This window comes from Acomys minous, assembly GCF_964271855.1.
Source record: "Acomys minous genome assembly, chromosome: 1".
Lineage (NCBI taxonomy): Eukaryota > Metazoa > Chordata > Mammalia > Rodentia > Muridae > Acomys > Acomys minous.
In genome coordinates, this window is record NC_140483.1 from 23759756 (window position 1) to 23772375 (window position 12620).

Here is a 12620-nt window from a genome sequence, read left to right on the forward strand (position 1 = left end):
AGACATAACTGAAATACGTACAAAGTGTCAGGGTTACTGTCACCTATTGGAAACTCTTGGTACTAAGTATGCTTCAAAAATGAAAATTGCTTGTTCTTTGGAAAGATACGTTGGTGCACACAATACAGTATGTTTTATAACAGCCCTAGAGGGAGTCAGGATAACAACCTATAATCAAAGCCAGCTGTATGTCAGCGAAAAAGATAGGTGAATTCACACGAAAGCAGGATGCAAAGTGTAAATATAGCCTCCACAGCTCAGCTAGGGTTTAGCTGCCAAGGAGTGTACTAAACACTTGGAAAGATGCTCAGTTTTCTAAGCTGTTTGGACTTAGAAATTGCAGGTAAGGGATTTTAGACCAACATAACAATGTTCTCTGTAGCATCTTCCAGCAGGAGTTGGAAGATACAAAGAAGGGTGTTTATCTGCTCTTTAGGGTGTTGGGCAAAGAGTGATGTCATTTCCATAAGATACACTAAAAGTAGTAATATTAAAAAGTGATCTTGTTTTAAAGGGACGAGGTAGGTCTGTGTGGATTGTGGGTTAAATGACCAAAACCAGATCCTGCAGAAGGCACGGATGTCATCGTGTGTACACAGACAAGCGGTAGGCAGAGGTTCTCAACCTTCCCAATGCTGCGACGCTAATACAGTTGCTTATTGTGGTGACTTCCAACCATAATCTTATTTTTGTTGTTATTTCAAAACTAATATTGCTCCTGTTATGAACTGTAATGTAAATATCTGATAAAACAGAAGGTCTCAGACCCCTGTGAAAGCATTGTTTACTCTCCCTCCCCAAAGGGGTCGTGACCCACAGGTTCAGAACCCTGCACTAGGGGAACCTGGGATGTTATACACACAGCTTTTTCCTTCAAAAGGAGGGATGCATAACCAGTTGGCCTCCCAATACAGCCCGAGGTACCACAGAGGAGTGGCTGAGCTATGGTTAAGAGCTTGGGGTCTGTTGCCAGTGGATTCTTACTTGGAAAACTGCTGCTTGTCTTCTAGGCTGGGTAGTTGGTTTTCGTATGCACCGTGTTGACAATGCTTATTGGGGTGACTAGGGAGAGAGGAGGATCCACTCAGCTGGACTCCTTGCCCCATGTGCCCACTCTGGGACAACCAGGAATTCTGCCGAGTGTACCTCCAATGATTGAGGCGTGATACCACAGGTTTTCCTTATAGCCAAGGTAGATCCATTTATGTCCCTGGTCCTAGTCTGCTGGTCAAGTAGGTCTCAGCTGGGGAAGGGATCTCCTTGTGTCCAGCAATTGTATTCTCCACTGTCTTTGCCTGTCTACATTAGGCCATTTCTTCAGCTGCCTGGAGATGCTCTCTGCAGCATCCGAGCTGTCTCTTACTGCAGTTACACCCTTGTTGTTCCCTTGGGATTCTGGGTGGGTTGATGCAAGCCCAGTTCTTTCAGGGACCCTTCTTTAAAGAGCACTAGCCTTGCACCCTAAATCTATAAAAACTTCAAACCCTGGATCCCTACTGCAATCAACAAACACTTCAGGCCACTTGTTGCAATTCTAAAAACCATGCCCCTACTCCCAGGGGGCGTGGTTTAACACACAGAAGGCATACAGAACCAACCATCGCACGAGTAAGATAGTTTGCTCCATCTGGAGGAAAATGCTGCTCAACCCATTTTCTGCCAGAAAGTAAGCAAATGAGCCGTTCCATCTGGTAAATGTATAAAGTCTACAATCTCGCCTTTGCCATGGGGACTGCCTTCTTTCCTCCTAAGCCCAAGTTTTCAGGTCTTTTGCCTTCTGAGGCCGTGTCTACCCTGGGCTCTGTCCCAAGCACAGAACTCACGGCTTGGCCTGCTTCATGCCTGGACCTCTTGCTCCTTGGGTGGGATCATCCCAAGCATGCTCAAGGTTCATGGTTCACTTTTCACCTCACTAGTGTGATCTTGTTCTGGAAAAAAAAAAAAAAGTAAGCCTGCCTAAACCTACCTCAGGAGATTATCTCCTTGTCACAGATGTATTTTAGAGAGTCAACCTTAACAGGCCCGGGAGCTAGCCCCTCCTGTGTTGGTCATTAGCCTGCGGTGGAACAAGGCCCAATTTTTGTATATGTGTTTTACATTGTCTTGACACAAAACTAAAGTCATTTGAGAGGAGAGAGCCTCAATTGGGAAAAAAGAAAGTGTTCTTAGACAGGCCCGTTTGGAAAGCCTGTAGGGCATTTTCTTAATTGATGACCGATGGGGGAGGGCCCAGTGCATTGTGGGTGGTGCCATCCCTGGGCTAGTGGTCCTGGGTTCTGTAAGAAAGCAGGCTGAGCAAGCCATGGAGAGCAAGCCAGGAAGCAGTATCAGTCTATGGCCTCAGCATCAGCTCCTGCCTCCATGTCCCTGTCCTGACTTCCTCTGATCATGAACAGCGATGCGGAAGCAGAAGCCGAATAAACCCTTTCCTCCTCAAGATGCTTCCGGCTACGGGGTATTTCCTCAGCAACAGTGATGGTAACTAAGACAATCTGCCTGTCAGATTTCCCCTTTTAACCTTTCATTTGCATATGGAAGTTTACTGCTGGTCGGCTCAAGGCTCACTCCTGGCTGGATCTGTTGGCTTCTGCGTCTTCCTGTTAATGTATCATGTCCTCCTGGTGAGTTTCTAAGAATGCTCCTTCGGAGGATGCACTGTTCTGGCCAGTCCTTCTGGCCACTGTTTAACCTAAGCATCCCTGTTACTGGGTTCAGAGCCTGACCCCATCCTCCTTTCACGTGCCCCGGGTTCAGCAGTCATTTAACATAGCTGACTCTCATGCTGTCCTGCTCTCTGGTGGCTCCATGGTGGTGGGGAGTGGTTTCAGCTGGTCCCTTTTGGCTCTTCTTTGAGTATAGTTGTCCTGGTTTGTTCTGTACAATTTAAGCTGGAGCTAGGCAGGGTCATATTCTTATTTGTCTCTGAGGGAATCTTGGGTTTTATTTGAACCATAATCCTTGGGGGAGAATGGAGACTTTGTATTCGTGCTAGTTACTTTTTACATTGCTCTGACCAAATTTCTGGAGAAAGCAACTTGGATGAGAAGGAAAGCATCTTGGCTCATGCTCTGAGGTGAGGCAGTCTCTCATGGCAGGGAGGGCACCATGGTAGAGATCCTGGGCAGAGCAGGAGGCGATTGCCCGGGAGAGACCCTAGTCCATGGGACGGTGCCATCTATGTTCAAAGTGGAGTGCTTCCTTCGATGAAATCTCTCTGAAAAAGCCCTGTAAACACATCCAGGTGTGCCTCATTGATGCCCAAGTGCTTCCTCAGCTAATTAAATTGGCAGTGGAAATTAACCGTTATGGTAGGAATGATGCTCTGAGAAGGTGCTCCTTTCTGAAGAGTTTGTTAATAAGGCTCAGATAGAGAGAGAGGAACTCGAACATTTCCTGTTGAGGGCTTACATCATCGGTGGTTGTCAGGGTTCACAGAAGCAGAATATTAGACTCAGGTACCCCTTACAGGAGGTCTTGGGATCATCCTCCTTTCTCCTGCATTAAAGTCTTGGTGTGATTGTAGTGCAGGGCCTGCCAAGACTTAAGCCTCTGCTCAGGTACTTTTTATTGAATACTGACTTACATGACCATGATGCTTAATTCACAGTTTTCCTCAATTAGGTTGGCTCTAAAAATAAAATTGAAACACAGCTTCTTCCTCAGCTCTTCAGAGCGTTCCCTGAGAAAAGGCACGTTCCCCTTTTGAGAAGTGACCCCTGGACTGGTATTTATGGAATGCTGACCGCTGTATCTGGTGCATGGTAGCTATGGTTTTGTCCTTAGTGCTTGTTAAAACAAATTAAAAATTAATAAATAATGAGTTTCCAAGAGCTGCAATATTGAGTCCAAGGTGAATCACCTGATCTTCTCCGGAGGTCATAGGATTCTTGCTTAACCACATAAAAACTTAAAAAAACTTACATAATGCGCTGCTGAGCAGGGCACAGAGGCAATGGATTCTTTAATTTGGGACGTTGGCTAAACATGGGCTATAATTTACATCACCCTTTCCTACTCTTCAGTAAAATGGCTACAACTAAGATTAAAGTAAAAATAAGAGTAACATTAAAATAAATTAGTGAAAAATAAGATATCACATGTAGTATATATAATTATAAGCAATAATTATATGTACTATTTATTATGTCTATCTATCCCTACTTATTAATTTTAAATTAATAAGTTAAAATTAAGATACAAAATAATAAGTGCTCTTAAATAATCAATAATCAAAATAAATTCTCAAACATCACTGTGTCACCCACCGTCATGTTTCCAGATGAGTCCGTAGAATAGGAGTGTGGACTACAAGCTTCTTCTAATGGATCTAATCACAGACCTGCCCAGTGCTGAGACTATAGACGTGAGCCATAGTACCTGAGTACCTGGAAGAAGGATGTGTGTATGTGTGTGTGTGTGTGTGTGTGTGTGTGTGTGTGTGTGTGTGTTTGTGTGTGTGCGCGCACACACACACGCATGTGTGTGAGTGTGTGTGTGTGTGTGTGTGTGTGTGTGTGTGTGTGTGCATGTGTGTGTGATTGAGGCTTGTACTCGAGGCCTTGCACATCAGTGGGTGGACTCCTCAAGCAGGAGCGTCAGTGGATGTTTCTACCACGTGAGGCAATTACCACACTGTAAACATTGGTTAGCTGTGTATCAGGAGGAAGAATGGTTTGACGAAGTACAACATGGGTGAGATGTAAAATCCAGGCATGGTGTGTTCTTGACATGAGCAAAATTTTATCTCCTTGATGTATCCTGTGCCCCTCATGCATTATAATACGTTACACCCAATCTCTCTGTGCTCACAGTATCTATTGGACTCCTATCCACTAATTTTATTCTTAATCTCATGATGGAAAGATCTAGAGAATGAACAGTCACTTCCCATTTCCAATTATGTTTATTATTTACTGACTTTACATCCCTCCTCTCCTCCCGGTCCCAGCCTCTGGTTCGCTTCTCCAATCTACTGCCCCCCTCCACGGAAAAGGGGAGCCCCTCCCCCAACCCACCGCAGCACATCAAGTCACATCAGGACTGAGCACATCCTCTTCCCAGTGGCCTGGAGAGGCAGCCCAACCAGGGAGGAGTGATTAAAAAGCAGGCCACAGAGTCCATGTCAGAGACAGCTCCTGCTACTCTTACTAGGGGACCCACATGAAGACTGAGCTGCCCATTGACTACATCTGTATAGGAGCCCAGTCCATGCATGGTCGTTGGTTGATGCTTCAGTCTCTGAAAGCCCCCCGGGCCCTGGTTACTTAGCTCTGTTGGTCTTCTTGTGGAGCTCCTGTCCCCTCTGAGTCCTTCTATCCTTCCTCCTGCTCTTCCACAAGGCTCCCTGCACTCTGCCCAAAGTTTGAATGTGAGTCTCAGCATCTGTTTTGATGCACTGCTGGGTGGAGCTTCTCAGAGGACAGCTATGCTAGGCTCTCATCTGCAAGCAGAGCAGAGTCTAACAGTATCGGGGATTGGCTCTGTCCCATGGGGTGGGTCTCAGGTTGGGCTAGGCATTGGTCGGACATTCCCTCAATTTCTGCTCTTTTTTTTTAATCCCTGCACATCTTGTAAGCAGGGTAGATTTTGGGTTGAAGTTTTGTGGGTGGGTTGGTGTTCCTACCTCCACTAGGAGATCTGTCAGGCTAGAGGGTGGCCTCCATGACCCCTGCTACTAGGAGACTCAGCTAGAGTCGCCCCCATATCCTCCCAAGAGCCTACCCTGTTATAGGTCTCCAGCTTTTCACAGAGATGCCCCCACCCACAGTTTCTCTTCTCGCTATAAGTCCTCTGTCCTCTGATTTTCTTTCTACATTAAGATGGCTTCTTATATCTATGCTCACTGAGCAGGTCGAGGGAATTGAACCTCTCATGTTGTCCAGAGAGCTTGCTGCCTAGAACTTCCCAGAGTGCAGTGATGTTCATGCGCCCTCAGTCTTAGAAAATGGACCCGTGTGCCATCTTATAACCTATTAGTTTCATCTTTTTTAGACTTAAACAGTCATCTGGCTATTAAGATTGTTATTTTGTTTTAATTATATTTAATTACAATTTGATGATCACAACTATTATTATTTATATTTTTACTATATATAAACAATCGTTATTTTGCTCTCAAACATTGTTGTAGTCTGCCTCCCTTCATCTATACCACCCTCTCCATTCAGCCTCTTAACTTTTCTCATTTTGACTTTGCCTACAGCCTTGCCCTGATTCCAGCCCTGGCATTGACTTCTTGGGCTCCTTGGCATCATGTGTAGACAGGTTTGTCCATTTTCTGCCTTCTGTGCCAGCTTATTTTTAGTAGCATCTCTCTCATTCTCAGAAGCCTTCCAGTTCGGATAAGAGATCACACTGCAACCTTAATAGGAAGCCTTTTGTTATCTGACCTCCACCAGGTTCTCTGCTTTGTCTCCTGCTGGCTGCCTTCAGTGTTTCCTCCTCAGCCTGGAGCAAGATGACCTCACCAGGACAGGAAGTCATATCTGGCTATGGTGGAGCCTAAAAGAAGAAAACAGCTACTCTTAACTGCTTCTGTTTCTTCGGAATGCGGGGGGGGGGGGGGATACTTTTCTCAGAAGCAGGCAATGGACGTCTCCTATCCAGCTGGAAAGGACTAAGCCGCACATCCCTTCAGAATGAATTACAGACTGATCGTGGTGGTGGGCTTTGGCTAATCATGTGCGGCAGAAAAGATGATAGGGAATGATTTTAATAACAGTGAGCTCCTGACCTAGCGCCTGAGATGAATTTATTATGGGATCTGTTTATGTCACTAGATATCAGGGTCCTCAGACCAGGACTGCTGCTTCTTTTAGCTTTTATGTGGAAGGAAGCAAGGTGGTGTTAATGTTGTACATGGGCCTTGGAGATGATCAGAAATAGAATGGATTCCTAGCTCTACTTGCTGCCCAGTCAGAGCTACCCAGAATCCTGAAGTTCAGTTCTGTCCCTTTAGATTTCTTAGCTGTCAAATGACCCCCTGAGCAGTTGGAGCAGCAAACTGCTTATTTCCTTATCTCACCATTTCTGTCTCCTTTACCCTAAGATTTTTAAGTGGTATTATTGCTGCACTTGCACGAGTGTGTGTGTGTGTGTGTGTGTGCGCGTGCGTGCGCACGTGTGCGTGCATGGGGTTCAGTAATGAGAATGCCCATAGAATAACAAAGGGAAATGTCCCCTATGAAAAATGTCCTTCCTGTCATTATCCTCTGGAATGTATGGAGTCTTTGTTGACTATTATATCTTTATGATATAAAACTTGTCCTAATCCAGCTCTTACTCCAGGACAGTGTGGCTAAAGTGTGCTTAGTGGGTCACTATAGTTCTTGGAGATGATGTATGGACCACGTTTCCATGGCCGTCCTCCAAGTTCCCCTTTGGCATTAACATACTAAACACGAAAAACAAGTCTCATCTAGAGAAACTGATTCCAACGATCTTACCCAGATTTCTCCAGACTTATTGCAACTTTAGGCCTTTTCCCAATAGCACTTAGCAAGTTCTCTTGGAACACCCTTTGAGAAATTACGTTAGCATGATTGCTAACTTCTTGGCTCTCAAGGTGATTCTTCCAGAATGGGCCACCTTTACCACTAGGGGGCAGCATTGGAATGTATATTGTGAACAAATTTTCTTTCTTTTTTTTTTTTTTTTTTTGCATGCCAAAAATCCCTTTATTCTGGTCTTGGAACTGTAGCATCTACATCACCTCTGAACACTCTCACATTATCACATAAAATTCAAATGTTGGTAAGGAAAAGTAAGGAGTGTGTGATATGGCAATTCAAAGCAGTGCAAGAAGAGTACTATGCTATTTGCACATTTTACCTTTATCGTGTAACTTATAAAATAATTCATAATGGATTATCTTTGGTGTTGTTCACCTTGAAGGCAATCAAAATTGATTTAAATTTTATTCTTTGATGATAATAAAGCAAAAGTAAAGTAAGGTAATGATTTCCATTCCAACCCCAAATTGACTGATTAGAAATACACCCAAAATAAGCCCTTTCATATTTGACTTCTTTTTAGGAAGCCATTTCACATCTTTGAACTGGGCTTGAGCAATTGGCTAATCTCTGTATCCCTTACCAACTCTGGGGCCCTAGGAAAATCCCCAGAAGGATCATGAGATAGCCCTTCTGTCCCCAAACATAACTTTGTTATGCTTATCTGTGTGATAGTTGGGATTGAATGGCAGAGCAAGGATGAGCTGTGAGCTTGTGCACCCATGGACCTGATCACTAATATAGGGCACGTTGTCCTGTGTGTGCACTATTTTCAGCCTCAGGAGAGTTGGTTTCCAGGCAAAAGGAAAGTGGGCATCCGTCTTGTACAGTGAAAGAGTGTCTACTGAGAATCAGTCCTGTGAGAAAGAAATCCTCAGCTTACTGCTGTGAATAGAATTATGGGGCACCCTTGACTTTATGGTTGGGGCACCTGCTTTATTTTTACTACAGCAAGGTTTTAGTTCACAGGGCACTGTTAGTGCCTTCTGTAGAGACCTGCTACGGGGGCAGCCAGCTCAGATCAGCAGGCTGTGTGTTCCCTAGAGGCTCAGTTTGCTGGAGATGGAGTCAGCTGTCAGGCAACCTGTGCTGTGTCCTCAGAGATGCCTGGAGAAGCTGTGGAGCTTCAGAGCTTCGATGCTCTACCCGGTGAAAAGGAAAGCTCCCCTTTCATCCTGGAGCAGAGACAAATCAGATCTCTAATACTTAGGCACTCTGCAAAGGGGTTCTCTGTACCAGGGCCCTGCCTTTATGACCAGGGTAAAGAATTTGTAAACTGTTGAGTTTTGCTCCTGACCTGCCTTCCCCATTAGAGAACACACTGAAAGAAGTTTTCATACGTTATTTCTGCTATAAGCTATTGCCTTGCTGTGGAAGACCAAAGGCTGGGATAATCAAACTAATTTTTGTAAGACCAAGCCGAGCTTTTGTCTTCAACTGGTGGCTAGAGAGTGGCAGAGGGACAGTGTGTAGACCTGACACAGAGGGCACTTTCTGCTCAGCTCTGTTCATCTGTAAGATGAGAACTAAAACACAATTTGCAGAGTTCTGAGGAGCAATTGGTATGCTGTATGGAAAGTTCGGAATGGCAGGAGATGCTGCAAAATGAGAGCTATTATGAATTATGAATTTAAACATCAGGCATCTCAAATGGGAATTAAATTGTGTTATTAAACTAAATGCAATTAATTCATACTTTGTCATTAAGTTCGAATTAATTTAATCCCTAAGGGCTTTAGTATTAGAAGATTGAGTCCTTTATCATTTTTGATATAAATAGTTTCATTTCCTCCAGATATCCTGAAGCTAGAAAACAAAAAAATATGTTTGCCTAATTGTAAATAGGTTCTGGGGGTAAGAACCTACAATCCCAGCTCCCCAGGAGGAGACTGAGGCAGGAGGATCACTGAACCTGAAAATTCAGGGCCAACCCAGGACAGCATAGCTTAACCTCTGTCTCAGGAAAAAAAAATCTAATTCAAGATAAATAAGTAAATCCAAAACAAATGAATTTATTCTTTTGGTGTCCAAGTTTGCTACGGGAGTGAAAATTTTAATTTAACAGTCGCTACTTGACCTTGGACTTAAAAGCAAAAGCTGGCTTTTCCAAAGAGGTGAATATAAATAATTAAATGATGAAAGTAAAAACGTTATTTGGAATGTATGGGTGAGCAATAGGATTAAAATGCATTAACAGTGAGCTGTTGTTTTCTGATGACATAGAATACCATCTATTTTAAGTGCGAAATTTGGACCATCTGGGTGGGAAACAAAGTTTACTCAAATCATCTACTCTGAGACCCATGATATGCAGACCTACTAAAACAGTGGTCTTTGTTTTTCTAAGAGTTTTCCTGACAGCGCCCCACTATGTAGCTCTTACTACCCTCGGTTAATCCTCCTGCCTCAGCTTCCCAAATATTGGGATACCGGGGTTATAAATGTGTGGCATTGCACTAGCTTAAAATAATAATTTTTAAGTGGAAATTATTCTTATTTTACGGTTAGTTATTGGCTGAATCTGGCATAAATTTCAAAGTGTGATATTTAAGATATTTTGATTAGAGAGAAGTTGAAAGGTTGCAGATTAGTTTCTTTCACTAGGATCCCAAACCATTTGGTATTATGGTTGATACGGGGAAAGAGAAATCCATCTGGAACTATATGGAGAGGAAGAAAGGCAATGAGGAAGGGAAGGGAGGATGGAGAGAAGGAAGCAAAGAGAAAAAAGGGAAGAAGACAGGGAGGAGCTTCAAAAAAGAGAACACAGCTGTGGCCAGAACAGGTTTTATTTGGAGACCATGTCACTGTATATAATTTCAGTTGGGTGCCCATGCACCCCCCCCACCCCCACCCTCCGCAGCCACATCCCAAGAAGGGAAAACAAGGAGAACAGCTATGCCATTTGGCCAGCAGGTGGCACTGTACAGCATCTAGCAAGGCTCTCAATCTAAAATATTTTCTTATTTTCCCTTGCTTCTTTTTTTTTTTTTTACTTTGCTTTAAGCATTTTTAAATTTTTTATTAATTTATTCTTGTTACATCTCAATGGTTATCCCATCCCTTGTATCCTCCCATTCTTCCCTCCCTCCCATTTTCCCCTTACTCCCCTCCCCTATGACTGTGACTGAGGGGGATTACCTCCCCCTGTATATGCTCATAGGGTATCAAGTCTCTTCTTGGTAGCCTGCTATCCTTACTCTGAGTGCCACCAGGTCTCCCCCTCCAGGGGACATGGTCAAATATGAGGCACCAGAGTTCGTGTGAAAGTCATTCCCCACTCTCCACTCAACTGTGGAGAATGTTCTGTCCATTGGCTAGATCTGGGTAGGGGTTTAAAGTTTACCGCCTGTACTGTCCTTGGCTGGTGCCTTAGTTTGAGCAGGACTCCTGGGCCCAAATCTGCCTACTGTAATGTTCTACTTGTAGGTTTCTAGGACCCTCTGGATCCTTCTACTTTGCTATTCTCCCATGCTTCTCTCATCCAGAGTCTCAATGGGTTGTCCTCCCCTCTGTCCCAGTTTCCTGGTAAGTGAAGGTTTTCATGGGACATGCCCCTTGGGCTGATATGCAGATATAAGTGAGTATATACCATTTGAGACTTTTTGCTTCTGGGTTAACTCACTCATTATGATCATCTCTAGTTCAATCCATTTGTCCACAAATTTTGGGAATTCCTTGTTTTTAATAGCTGAGTAGTATTCCATAGTGTATATGTATCACAGTTTCTTTATCCATTCTTCTACTGAGGGACACTTAGGCTGTTTCCATGATCTGGCTATTATGAATAAGGCTGCTATGAACATGGTTGAGCAAATTTTCTTGTTGTGTGCTGGAACATCTTCTGGGTATATTCCAAGGAGTGGAATAGCTGGGTCTTGAGGAAGCCCTATTCCCATTTTTCTGAGATAGCACCAGATAGATTTCCAAAGTGGCTGCACTAGTCTGCATTCCCACCAGCAATGAAGGAGTGTTCCTCTCTCTCCACATCCTCGCCAGCATGTGATGTCGCTTGAATTTTTGATCTTAGACATTCTGATGGGTGTAAGATGGAATCTCAGAGTTGTTTTGATTTGCATTTCCCTGATGACTAAGGAGGTTGAGCATTTCTTTAAGTGTTTCTCAGCCATTTGATATTCCTCTGTTGAGAATTCTCTGTTTAGTTCCATGCCCCATTTCTCAGTTGGGTTATTTGGTTTGGTGGTGTTTAATTTCTTGAGTTCTTTATATATTTTGGATATTAGACCTTTGTCAGATGTAGAGTTGGTGAAGATCTTTTCCCAGTCTGTATGCTGTCACTTTGTTCTCTTGACAGTGTCTCCTGTCTTACAGAAGCTTCTCAGCCTCATGAGGTCCCATTTATTAATTGTTGACAGTAAGGCCTGGGCTGTTGGTGTTCTGTTCAGGAAGTTGTCTCCTGTGCCAATATGTTCCAGGCTCTTCCCTACTTTTTCTTCTAACTAACTTAGTGTCTCTGGTTTTATGTTGAGGTCTTTGATCCACTTGGATTTGAGTTTTGTGCAAGGTGACAAATGTGGGTCCAGTTGCATTTTTTTACACATAGACCTCCAGTTAGGCCAGCACCATTTGTTGAAGATGCTATCCTTTTTCCATCGAATGGATTTGGCTTCTTTGTCAAAAATCAAGTGACCATATGTTTGTGGATTCATATCTGGGTCTTCGATTCGATTCCACTGATCAACCAGCCTGTTGCTGTGCCAGTACCATGCTGTTTTAATTACTATTGCTTTATAGTACAGTTTGAGATCACGTATGGAGATTCCTCCAGAGGATCTTTTATTGTACAAGATTGTTTTAGCTATTCTGGGTTTTTTGTTTTTCCATATGAAGTTCAGAATTGAACTTTCAATGTCTTTAAAAATTGCATAGGTATTTTGATAGGGATTGCATTGAATCTGTAGATTGCTTTTGGTAGGATGGCCATTTTTACTATGTTAATTCTCCCGATCCATGAGCACGGAAGATCATTCCATCTTCTTATGTCATCTTCAATCTCTTTCTTCAGAGTTTTGAAAATTTTTTCAAACAAGTCCTTCACTTGCTTAGTTAGAGTAACTCCTAAGTACTTTATATTGCTTGTGGCTAATG